The sequence below is a fragment of the Pinus tabuliformis genome, chromosome 2_2, assembly GCF_031772625.1.
Source record: "Pinus tabuliformis cultivar Carrire ecotype Pingquan chromosome 2_2, CPIR1, whole genome shotgun sequence".
NCBI lineage: Eukaryota > Viridiplantae > Streptophyta > Pinopsida > Pinales > Pinaceae > Pinus > Pinus tabuliformis.
In genome coordinates this window covers 647655375-647668280 of record NC_142300.1, presented here as the reverse complement: position 1 = coordinate 647668280, position 12906 = coordinate 647655375, and positions in this window count along the sequence as shown.

Sequence of the window (12906 nt, the reverse complement as noted above, 5' to 3'; positions counted from 1 at the left end):
TTCCTGTAGAATGGAATTGTGCTTCCGATAGAGCCTGATAAGCGGGAGATTTTTGAAAATATGCCAAAAAACTAGTGGAGGATGACTAGTTAACTGTTCTTGGAAGCGGTGGATACGTACTCTAGTCGAGAACTTCGTGAGTGCAAAATGAACAAAGGGTGGTGCATGTTTCGATTGAGCGTCTTTTAACTGTGGCATGATTCGTTGTGAGGGGATGAGGTGGCCGAACTGGACCGTTTCTATGTGTTTCTGACCACCATCACCTCCACTCTCCCATTATCTACTTCCACCACTACTAGTCCCGATGATTTCTCTCTGAATGGACACTCCACACGTGCTGGCTACACATCTAATTGGCAATTTTGAATGTAACGGGGCTCGTTTGGATTTCACGAGGATATGTAACTGGCTGAGGGTGGCCAGTTGACTGGCCACTGATTTCACCCAATCCGAACCATTCCCATAGTCATGCATCTTTTAAAATATGATTTATGCAATTGAAGAATGAGTTTAGGCACTTACCTGCATGGTTGCGACCGTGTTATGCATATTTCAGGTTCTGGAACCCATTCCTTCGTTTGCTGTTGCTGCATGCATACTGCATGCTTGGCCTCTACTGCTGTTGATGTTCTTACATTCAAGAAGAGCTCCATGCATGTCTCTTCTGCCATACTTTGCTGTCCTTGTCTCTGGAGTATGTCTTTTAGCGGGATCAGCTGCTATAGGATTCCTGTAGCATGTCCTGTCACTGCTTCTCCTCCTGGAATGCAAGCTAGAATGAGTAGGGCTATACTACTGACGAGGGTCTCAGCTGATGAGGAATCTAGACGGAGGGTAACAGGTATGGTGAGTGAAAAACTACTGCTTGATTTGTCATTAAGAAGTTTTTGCTAGTAGTATGAAGAAAACAGGATTTCTGTGTGTGACTGTGTAGGAACATAAAAAAATGAGTGCAATGGAGGTGTATGGAGATGGAAAAAGGTGACATATGGCGATGGATGGAAACAGGGATGTTTACAGGCCTCATGGACAAATTCCCAACCTTCGGGTCCTCTTCGAAGATCAATTTTGGCTTGTTTGCAGGCTCTACAGGATCTTCCTGTAGAAGACACAGATCTTAGTCCGAATGAGACCAAATCTTACGAAAGGGTAGTGGTCATGGAGGAATGGATTGTGAGGGATGTGTGCAGCCTGGTACTAACCTCTGTCTTTGTATTATGTGATCCTCCTAATCTACAATGTCCTTCCTACAACTTGCAATTATTCAACAGAAATTAGGTTTATTTTTCTTTTTCTCTTTTCTTCTTTCTTTTTTCTCTCTCTCTCTCTTTTTTTTTGATACAGCTGGGGTGCCTCCAAGAGGTTTTCACCCTCACTGTCTACCCTGGGCGCCTCTAAGAGGTTTTCACCCAAGGATATTTTATTTTATTTTTTATTTTTTAATTTTTTTAATTTTTTTTTGTATTCAAGGTGTGGGTGGAGTGGAGGTAGGGGCCTGCTCCATTACCAATACTGATTTATCCAGAGTTTCAATGAACACCTACTTAGAAAGGGGCTTCCTGTAGATTTTCAAATCGATTCCCATTGACAACCATGGGGATGGCTTCTTCATCAATGGTCCTGATAAGGACTGAACCATTTTCGTTGCATCTCTCCACTGTATATGGTCCCAGCCATCTTGTCCTCAGCTTCCCTTTGAAATCCTTGTATCTTGAATCATATAAAAACGCTCAATCTCATGACTACAATTGCTTTTCTTTAAGGTATCGGTCATGCCATATTTTCCTCTGAAGTTGGACCACCTCTGAGTGGAGAAGGCCCTGCATTCTCTGTTCATCTAGTCCATTCAACTGAAGTAATCTTTCCCGTTATGCATGGCTAAGATCTAGGTCCAGCTGAGCTGCCAACTTCAATGTGTTATATTCAAATTCTATGGACAACAAAGCCTTCTTCCCATAGACCAGCTCATAAGATGTGAAACCTGTTATAGTTTTCCAAGTAGTGTTGTAGGCCCAGGTGGCCTCAACCAAGTGATCTGCCCAATCTTTTCTGCTGCTGCTCACCACTTTAGTCAAAATCTCTTCCAAAGCTCTATTAGTGACTTCCACCTGTCCATTTTCTTGCGGATGATAAGGGGTGGAAGTTCTGTGCTTAATCCTATCATGAGCGAGCAAGTCTTCAATTAGGTTAGAAGTAAACTGACTTCCTTGATCTGTGACTAACTCTCTTGGGTAGCCAAACTTGTAGAAGATATTCTCCCTCAAAAACTTAGCCACTTTTTCTTCTATTGCTGCCTTGATTGCCTTTGTTTCTGCCCACTTTGTCAGGTAGTCCGTGCACACAATGATGTAAGACTTTTGGTTTGAACGAGGGTTGATAGGACCCACAAAGTCCATGCCCCACTTCTTAAATGGCTCGAAAGTCACTTGAGGTTGGAGGGGCATTTCATCCCTGGGAGTCATCTTTCCCATCCTTTGACATCGGTCACATCAGTTGATGTATCTCCTGACATCTTGATGAAGAGTGGGTCAATAGTAGCCTGCCTATAGAATTTTGAAAGTTGTTCCTTTTGCTGCAAAGTGGCCTCCACAGGGCCCATCATGACAGGTGAGGAGGATGTCAAAAACTTCCTCCTCCCTGACACAACACCTCAAAATCTAATCTGGGCCAAGTTTAAACATGTTACCCCCAATCCATGTGAATGGGGCACTTTTCCTCACGATCTTGCTCTTCTCTTTTGAGGATAGGTGTGGCGGGAACTGTGCTGAAACCAAGTAATTTGATATATCAAAAAACCATGGAGAGAGTACTGAAATAGCAAACAGGCGTTCATCTGGCATTTGATCGTCCACCAACCCTTCTTCACCTGTAGACAAATCTAGTCTAGACAGAAAATCAGCAACAACATTTTCCTTACCTGGCTTATCAACAATGGTCAAATCAAATTGTTGCAATAAAAGTAAACATTATTGAATTGAGACTTTTGTGATCTATATCAATTTTTTGAAGAATCTTCGGTGAAAATGACATAGAAAAACTTTTTTTGACGCGTTTGAAACCAACCAGTGTGGTTCATCGTCAGGACAAGTTGAATGAGCAGATCTCACTTTTCACATTAAATAGATAGGGTAGAGTATCCCATGACTCAATTTTCTCGATAAGGTAATGGCTAAAATTGAGTCATGGGATACTTTGCCCTATCTATTTAATGTGCAAAGTGAGATCTGCTCATTCAACTTGTCCAGACGATGAACCACATTGGTTGGTTCGAAACGCGTCAACAAAAGTTTTTCTATGTGATTTTCGCCAAAGATTCTTCAAAAAAGTAACCATCTAATGATACGAGCATTTACATCAGGTTTATTCATTAAATATCTAATTGCAGCATGATCAATGTGTACGAATGTTTGATAACCAGTGATGTAGTGTCTAAACTTGTTTAGGGAATGGACTACAACTAGGAGCTCTTTCTCAGTCACGGTATAGTTTAACTCTGCCTTGGATAGGTTTTTACTGCCAAAATATATGGCATATGGTAGCTTCTCTTCGAATTGTCCTACGATTGCTCCTATGGATTTGTTCGAGACATCTATGTGAATGTGGAAAGGCAGGGCCCAGTTTGGACCTCTCAAGATTGGGGCAGTTACCAGCTTACCTTTCAATGCATCCAGAGCCTCTTGATAGTTGTCAGTCCATATGAACTCAACATCCTTCCCCAAAAGACCAAATAATGGAGAGGCTAGCTTATTGAAATCTTTAGTGAATCTTCTATAGTATCCCGCTAAGCCTAGAAAACTCCGAACATCTCTTACCTTCTGAGGAGGTGGAACCCTTTGGATGATAGCAATCTTGTTGGGATCCACCTGTAATCCTTGTTGAGAAATGGTATGACCTAGCACGGTCCCTTCAGTCATCAGAAATTCACATTTTATGAACTGAGGGACAGGATCATTTCAATACACTTGGTTAGAACTTTTCCCAGGTTAATCAATGCTTCTTGGAAGTTGGACCCATAAGGAGTAAAGTCATCCATATAGATTTCCACCGAATCATGAACCAGTTCAGCAAATATGCTTAGTACTACTCTTTGGAAAGTGGCAGGAGCGTTGCATAACCCAAAGGGAATGACCTGGTAGGCAAAGGTACCCCATGGACAAGTGAAAGTGGTCTTATCTTGGTCTTCTAGGCTGATTTGGATCTGATTATACCCGTTGAACCCATCTAGGAAGGAGAAGAACTTCTTCCCTGCCAGCCCATATAACACATGATCTATGAAAGGTAAAGGGAAATGGTCCTTCTTGGTGGCTTTGTTAAGTTCTTGATAATCGACACAAATTCTCCACTTCCCGTTTTTCTTGGGCACAAGCACCAGAGGAGAAACCTACTCACTGCCAAAGATGGGGTAGATGAATCCTGCATCCAACAACTTTTGCAGTTCTTCTTTGACAATGTTTTTAAGGGTTGGATTCATTCTCCTTTGAGGCTGCCTGACTGGTTTACAATCCTCTTTAATGTAAATGTGATGGGTACAGACCGAAGGGTGGACTCCTTTCATCTCCTTATAGCTCCAAGCAAAAGTATCCAAATGGTAGTTCAATAAGCTACACAGCTCCTTCCCCTGAGAGGGGGATATGGATGAGTTGATCCTCAAGGTTCTTTTAGGGCCAAATTCCACATTCTTAACTCGGGGGGAGGTCGTATCAGCCACACAGAGATCCACTAAAGCACTGGCTTGGGTGTCTTTTACCAACTCTTCTAATGGTAGCACGCTGGGAGGTGGATTCTGAATCAAATTCTCAATAAGGTCATCCTCAGTTTGAGGACTTCCCTTGGTGGCTTCCACTGTGCACACTAGAGCAGAGTATACTTCATCCTCATCCTCCTCCTCCAACCAGAGAGGTAAGTCATGTTCTAGTGGAGGTTAGGCTAGAGGATATAGGATGAGCTGTTTGGACATAGGCCCATTCTTGATGGTCATGCTCCCAGCTCGACAACTGATCTAAGCATCTGCGGTAGCTAACCAAGGCCTTCCCAGAATGAGGGGGTATCACATGAGTTTTGCCTTTGGCTGAAGGACCAAGAAGTCCGCAGGGTACTCCCAAGAATCAATGGAGACCATGACATCTTCCACAATCCCTTCAGGGGTCACAGTGGAGCGGTCTGCTAACTGTAGTACTGTCGAGGTCTTTCTTAGGGAACTCTGAAGGTTGAGTTTGAGCATAGTGTCCCTGGTCATCACATTAATGGCAGCCCCTAGATCAATCAGGGTGTGGGGGATTATGGTGCCATTGATGTGGACATCAACTACAGGACTCCCAGGGTCCAGATATTTTGGACAGATTACTTGTCCCAACATTAGGTCAGACAGTTGTCCTATGACATTGATAGTTGGGGCATCTCTCTTGCGCTTGCCTGGGTGCCTGAAACACTTCTCTTTAATCAATTTGTTGTAGATTGGTACATCTTTTATGGCCTGGAGAAGTGGTATTTTCACACATAACTATTTAAGCTCGCCTAGAAGTTCAGTCTCTTCCGGGTTTGGTTGCATGGTTCCAGTTAGTCTCTCAGGAAACGGTGGAATGGATTTGGTTCACTTTCCTGTTTCTCTTCCTCATCCTCCTTAGGAGGAGGTTGGCTATCTGGGAGGACCTTCCCAGATCATAGGTTGATCTCCTGAATCTCCACAGCATAAGTAGGGCATGTTGTCTCTCCAGTATATACCTTGCTGGGCTTGTTTGTTATTGGGGTTAAGGTTTGGTTGGGCAGGCATCTGGGGTTGTCTCGGAGGAGCAGGAGGTAATGGTTGTGGTTTAGTAGGTGGTGGAGGAAAAATGGTGGGAGGAGAGTTGTATTGGGGCCTACACCCCTATTGAGGGGCATTCCACTGAGGTTGGGACTGAACATGAGAATGAAATGAATGAGCAGCAGGTTGGGTATGGTATTGAGATGGATATGACCAAGGAGGGGGTGCGGACCAAGAAGGATGAGCAGGGGTACCGCAAGAAGGTATGTGAGTGGATTGGTTGGGGTTGTAATAAGTCTGGGATGCCCCTTGCATCCCCTGCTGGTAAGGTCTGAATCCATGTGGCCACCTTTGGTTTAGGAAGTAGAGCAGTTCAGTGGCTCCTTCAGCCCCTTGGTACATAGCTTTAAGTCTGGGTAAGCTTGGGCACTGGTTTGTAGGGTGGTCTTCCTCACAAACGAAACATACCTCTATTGAGTGGAATGGACACTCGTTCTGAGGATGTTTTCTTATACATCTAGGACAAAAGAAGGCCAAAGCCCTCTCAGCTTCCTCTTTCTTTTGTTGGATTTAGAAAGTATCCAGTTGCATGGCAATGGTCTGTCTCATCTCACTTTTAAGGTCTTCCATCTGATTTGCAAACTCATGTTTGGAGAAGGTGGTGCTAGCTGAAAGTTGATTCCCCCTACCTCTTTTTCGGGCTGCCCTAGAATGGTTTCTAAACACAATCTTTATGTCATCATAAGGTAGTTGGTAGATGTCTCCTCCAACCAGCAAATGGATGGTATCTAGAAGGTCTTTAGGGATTCCTCGGAGTAGAACCAGCTTTAGAGATTCGGGGTCAAGTGTGCACTTGGCCCTTTTATAACTGAGTTGGAACCTTTCTTCGTAATCTTATAAAGATTCATCGCTTCCCATGGTCATCTGAAATATTTCTCCCTTTGTTTCCTTTGACCTACAGTAATCCCGATATTTGTTGTTAAAGGCTTGCTGCATCTGAGCCCAAGTTGTGATACTATTTCTAGGTAACCCCATGAACTAGCGCAGTGCTGCATCCTTGAGGGTAGAGGGAAAGAGTTTCAACTTTTGCTCGTCTTCCGCATAGTCATAGGTTCGACAAAGGACAACAAACTCAAACAGGAAGGTATTAGGGTCTTCAGTGGTCAATCCATGGAAGTGAGGTAAGGCCGAGGGACTTATGTTTTTCATTTTTGTGTCCCCATTGGTCTCTCAGATGGGAAAGGCACCTTCAATTCTATCCTCATCACCTATGCTATTCCTGTGTTCAGCCATGGTCTCAGGAGGAATGTTTTCTTGTTCTTCTTCTGTTAGAGGATATTTGTGTATCTCTCGAGGTTCACTACCACCGAAGAAGAGAGAAGGGTGACTCAGTGATGTGGTGGGGGTGTTGGGGGTGTTGGGTAAGAATTTTCTTGAATTGTCTCTGTTCCTACAAGGCATGAAATGAAATATTTTTGGTTGATTTTTGTGTTTTTATCTTCTTGTACCTGCAAAATTGAAATTGATTGAACAACAAATTGCAACTAACTAAAGTAAGCTTTGTTGGAATGAAAATTGCAGAATTGAAATGAAAGCAGGAAATGACTAATCTATGCTGCTGAAATGAAATTGCAGAAATGAAATGCTAAGCTACGCTTGCGAAATTGAAATTCTAGTCTAGGAAAGCAGGAAATGTCTAGTCTACTTTTGCAGAAATGAAATTGCAGAATGGAAACGAAACAACTACTCTACTCTTGTTGAAATAAACTACTTAGCAGAAGGTTGCAGTAGAAAATAGAAGAAAAGCAGCAATCACAAATACTCTGACACTTCCCCAACAATGGCACCAAAAATATGGTGGGCTCCAATATTGCAGCAATGATGCTACAACTCCTGGGACTCCCTTCTTTACTTTTATTAACCCTGTTGTTCGTAACAAACTTGGAAGTAACGGTGCTATATGCACAAGTACTAGCTCTTGCTGCAGGCTGTCACTTGATGAGCTGGCACAAGTCTGCTAGGAGCTTAAGCCAACTTCTATGAGCTCTTAGAAGAAGCTTTTAACTATGATGAATGAAAGCTAACTCAAAGGAGGCTAGTCTACTTGCAGAAAGAAGCTGAAAGCTGAAAAGAAACGCAAACCCTAGCAAACCCTAGTTCTACCGATTAACCCTACTGGTGCAAGAAAAGAGATGAAAGCGGTGGGAATGGATGCCGCCGACTCTTGGAAAAGTAAAATGCATGTGACTAAGCTACTTCTGAAGTAAAATCTGGAAAAAGCATCTTTTTGTATTTTTGAGTAATTTTGTAGAATTATTATGCATGTGCTTTAGCGATTTTTGACTGTGCAGAGGTTGATTGGAAAAAGGAAATGGAGTAGGCACTTGCAGGAGGTCGAGAGGGTGAGAAGAGGGCCTAAGGGGTCCCTAACACCCTTCCAGAGAGTTTCACAATGATCAGAACTCGAAAAACTGCTCACGTGAACTTCTACAGGAAGTCTGCAGAGGTTCTACAGGATGTTCTACAGGAAGAGCCAAAAGAGGATTTTGGAGGGTTGATGGTGAAAAAATGATGGGAAAGTGGAAATGGATGTTGGATGAGGATGTGGAGGGGTTTAGGACCTGGTGAATGAAGCTAAGGAGTGATTAAGGTGGTTGGATTTGTTCAAGGATGGAGGGAGCAATGTTGCACAAGAATGTAGAAATTAGGGCAAATCGGAAAAGTGTGGCAAATGAAGGGAGGGAATCTTGGATTAGGAGTTAGAGCAGGTTGTATGATGGAGGAAGGATAGGAAGGGATGTATTACAAGTGCTCTGCACACTATGTTCCAAAACTGATCGAACAAAGACTAGGAAAACTAGAGATCTAGCTATTTTGACCTATTTTGACCTAAAAAACGGAAACATGATGAACAAAATTTTATAGACAAGAAATCATGCAAGATAAATATGGAAACTAAGCAAGAATAGATCTTAAACATGCAAGTACAACTGGTATCAACTTTTCCAACTAAAAATCTAACACTAGCAATTGCATGGAAAGGCAAAAACAGTGTTTTTGTGGCAGCAAGTATGCCTTGATCTCAGCTCATGGTCCCAAAGAGGGAGAGATGGGATCAAGGATTGTTTGATGGAATTTTTGCAGATCTTTTCCTTTACCAAACTGTCAAATCAACCTGAAGTATGAAAATATATTTTAACCATCGAAAACAACCTAAGTAGCAAAGCAAGATCTTAACCTAAATAACAAAATTTATTCTAAAAATGCAGCAAAGACACATAAAAGTACACAAAGGAGGTACTGGCACTTGGGTTGGGGCCCAACCCCAAGAGCTATGGCCTCCTAAGAAAGCTCAGAGCTGGTACAAAGTGAAATTTATCTCCATTACTCAAAAAATATCATGTCACAAAATTGTTTACAACAAAAGCTCGAAGATGAGCTAAAATGCAGAGCTGCACTAAAGTGCGAAAAACAATTATTCAATGGCTAAACTATGAAGGCTTGAAGCCTTCCTAATTATGCACCACGAGCACTCCTAACAAACCTCCTTAACTTTAGGAGCTTGGTTGCTCAAAACTGCAGTTAATCAGCCACTTCACAAAATCTGCTCGGCTGCCCCTTGAAATCATCTTTGGTGGGTTGTTGAACTCCGAGCTGATGGTGGAGAACTCAAGGAAGAGGTCATTTAGTGCTGGAGACACCCTTCTTATGAATCCTCAGCCTTGTTCCGTCGTATTTGGCTGTCAACTTGCTCATAAATGGTGGACCTTGGTCCAAAAGATGTCCAAAAATCTGCAATAAGCACCTATTAGACTTTGGGGTCAAGTGACTATTCTCATTTATTCAATTAACATAAATATATTCAAAAGCATGCATAGAACTATGAAGAATGGTAGATTAATCGAGAATAATAGGAAAAATGAGCCCAATAAGTTACCCATTTTTGGGGCTCATCAGTAATATGGTCATTCTAGTGGCCTACAAGAAGAGTATCATGGTAGAAGTCACTGCTAAGATGTTCTTTGAATGAGTGTGGGTACATTTTTGGATCCCACAATCCATTATCTTAGATCGGGATAACAAGTTCCTAAGTACATTTTGGTCATGTCTCTAGTTGATGTTGGATACCAAGCTCACCAAGTCCACGACTTTCCACCCCCAAATTGATGGTCAAACAGAGGTCGTCAACGGGATGATCGTACACATTCTGTGTATGTAAAACTCGAAGCGTCCATGCACATGGGATGAAAGAATTGCCTATGTCCAATGTTATCACCTAGATTTACCTTAGGCTGAAGGGAGGCAACTTCTAGGGTAACCACAAACCAAGCTTAACCTTGTAGCTAGCCCAACAAGGCTGGGAGAGGGCTCTCTCCTTTAGAATCTCAGTCAAGATGACTGGATCAGGTATGGATTTTAGGCTAGGTATAGTAGCACGGGAGTTTTGATTGGGTTTTGTTGAGTTTTGTTGGATCAGATGGAGCTGGGCAGTTTAGGTCTGAGAAATTAGGTCAGAAATGTAGGGTGTTCTATGGGGCAAGGTAGGCATAGGCTTTAGCGCTTTAGGCTTAATGGTGTGAGGTGTTTAAGGCTGATGAGGAGCTAAGGAGGGCATGTGACAATCATGGATCCTTCTCAAATAGTAGAAGACATGAAATATTGAATGATTTCCCAAGATAGAGCATTGTTACAATGGATTCTACATATCTAACTTGATAACATTCAATAAGAAGAAATGAAATGGATGATGGCATAAATAAAACATGTAAACAAATGATTACAAAAGAAGAAACTGTGCTAAAACTCCATACCATAGGGATCCCATAGAAATAGTTGCAAAGCCTATTAATCTCCTTGCCAAACTGCTTATAATGATGTATAATCAAGCTCTGAGCATCCAAGTGAGTCCAACTTCTACAAATGACTAAGAAAACACATGATATAGGCATCAAAACAACTCACTCTAGCCTCAGGGGTCGAATCCATGAGAAGAGGAGCTGATCTAACTGATACTAAACAAGGAATAGGAATATAGGCATTATCAACAGCTTGCCTCCAAAAGTAAAAAACTGATTCATTTAACTTCAAACTAACTCCTAAAGCAATGAATATACCCTCTACAAATTTCTAACCATCATATTTACAAGCCATGAAATAATTTACAATAGTAAATAATCCACCATGAGAGAGAATCCGTGATCATAGTCAAACACTGGAAAAGTAGGCATCCTGAACAAAGTTTGCTCAGACACGTAGCACCACTGGTTCAACGTGTAGTGCCACTTTTAGGTCCCTTTTGAAGGCATTCTCATCATCCAAATTGAGCCAATGATAGCTCATTGGAAAGGTATTCAAGCCTAATTTCTATAACACCTAGAAATTCTGAATTTGGATCTCATTTGACCCCTCAAATGTTGATTCTCCCAAGACTGCTTCTGTGTGTCCAAAAAGTGGCAGAAAGGTCATTTTTAGGGTGTTTTTGGACCTTTTGGTGGACCAGTTATACTCCAAAACTTTTGAAACTTGCTAGTGTGCATGTCTTCATTACCTTGATTCCAAAAATGTAAGCCATTCCTCCATTGAATGCCCCTAGGGAAGGCGCAGCGCCGGTGGCACTGCACTTCTGGGTAGTTTTCCTGTGTGTTAAAATTCAAAATTTGCAAATGACAAAATTTGCCCATAATTTGTGTGAAGCACCACCATCATTTTCTTTGATGAGCCAAGGAGGCTTCAACCAACATCCTAAGCCTACCCCCCTCTTTTTTGCCTTCCAAGGCCTGCTTTAGCTTAGTTTTCATTCTCATGATCCTCATGTTGCAAATCCTGTTCCGGGTCCTGTAGTGATAGGCCATGTGCCTTATCATCTGATTGTCTCTGTTGGCCTTCTGTAGCAGCTTCTTAAGGTGTAGATTGACTCTCTCAAGCCAAATCTCCCTATCCTTTTCAATCTCATGCTCAATAGGAGTCAAAGTGACATGAGCCTCTTTGTCACTTTGTCGTTTTGCCTTGAGCACTTCCAGCTCCATGAGGACTTGTTTGTCACTCAACTGTTTGTTTTCCTACTCTAAGTATGTGATGACATACTTGGCCCTCTCTAGGTTGTCCATCAAAGCTTGTATTTGAGCTTCCTTTTCCTGTATGATGATGTCCTTTATTGTTTCCCTCTCCTGAGCCTCTAAATCAATGATCACAATGTCATGCTGCTCAGGTTCATCATGTTCTGCCAAGTCAAAGTCCCTTTCCTCCTCATCATCATCTAGCATATTTTCTTTTCCCCTATGCAACTACTGTACCTATACCTGCTTTGTCGATGAAGAAGGCAAAGCCCCTTCAACATCCTGTGGAGTTAACATTTGCCTATGGACTGATGAAGAAGGCAAGGTCCCTTCCACATCCCATGGAGCAAACACTTGCCTAGCAGCTGTAAATAATCTCCTTGTGCCTCTCTTATATGTCAAGTAAATTGGCACCTCAACAGTTCTTGTATCCTTGATCTCTTCTCCCGTTTCCATTTGAGTAGAAAGTCCCCTTGCTTCTTGAGAGGAATTTGAGGACCCCTAAATATGTCATGAGTAATAAATTTCTCCCAAGGGATGTTGAGGAGATTGAGATGATGAAGAACAAGAATTTTGATCAAGGAGTAGTGGTAGAGGCTGCTCATCTGCTGAGGGTATGGCTTCTCCTGCACCAGATATGCCATCTTCTCAATGTTCCTGAACAAAAAGTATGGGAGGTTTAACATCTTCACCCTGGTAAAATGCATGAGGGGCCTGATGTGATAAGTGTACAACCTGGAGAATTTGCCCTCACAAGTGAAATATTTGATGATGATTCTCATCAAGGGAACATACTTGTTCTCAAGAAATTTGAAAGGAAAGAGCCTCTTCACCTGATTTATGCACTAAGGTCTAATGTAAGGTTCATAATAATGTTCATCAAGATCCTGGGCCTTATACCACTTCTCACCAACATTAGGAATCCTGGTGGCATCTGAAATGATGGATGATGAAACTGTGAAAGTTACCCCAGCAAGAGTCACTTTGTTTTGAAGATGAGCTCTAAAGAGTCTAGTGAGCTCTGGGTGGTATTCGACTCTCTCCACTTGTTCACAAAATTCATAGCATCCATGATATCTAAAACATGAAACAAACAACTGAGAAGCC